The sequence below is a fragment of the Galeopterus variegatus genome, unplaced genomic scaffold (assembly GCF_000696425.1).
Source record: "Galeopterus variegatus unplaced genomic scaffold, G_variegatus-3.0.2 Scaffold5689, whole genome shotgun sequence".
In the NCBI taxonomy this organism is placed as follows: Eukaryota; Metazoa; Chordata; class Mammalia; order Dermoptera; family Cynocephalidae; genus Galeopterus; species Galeopterus variegatus.
The window spans coordinates 82871-83127 of NW_007731800.1; positions in this window are offsets into that span (position 1 = coordinate 82871).

Here is a 257-nt window from a genome sequence, read left to right on the forward strand (position 1 = left end):
TAGGGGCACTGTTTGACTTAGCGGAGAGACTAGGAATAGACGGTACCACATGGCCTCTGAGGTATAGAGCCCAGGGCAGGCTGCTTTTTGGGGTCCCTCAGCTGTGGTAGAAAATGGGGCATGCACACTCAAGACCCTTTTGTCCTGGGCAGTTTTCCCGTGTTTGTCAGACAAGCTCACGGTAGTTCCAAACTTCTGTTCCTTGCTGCCTATCTGGAAGTAATACAGCCATTTCTCATACGTTGTAATGTGTGAGT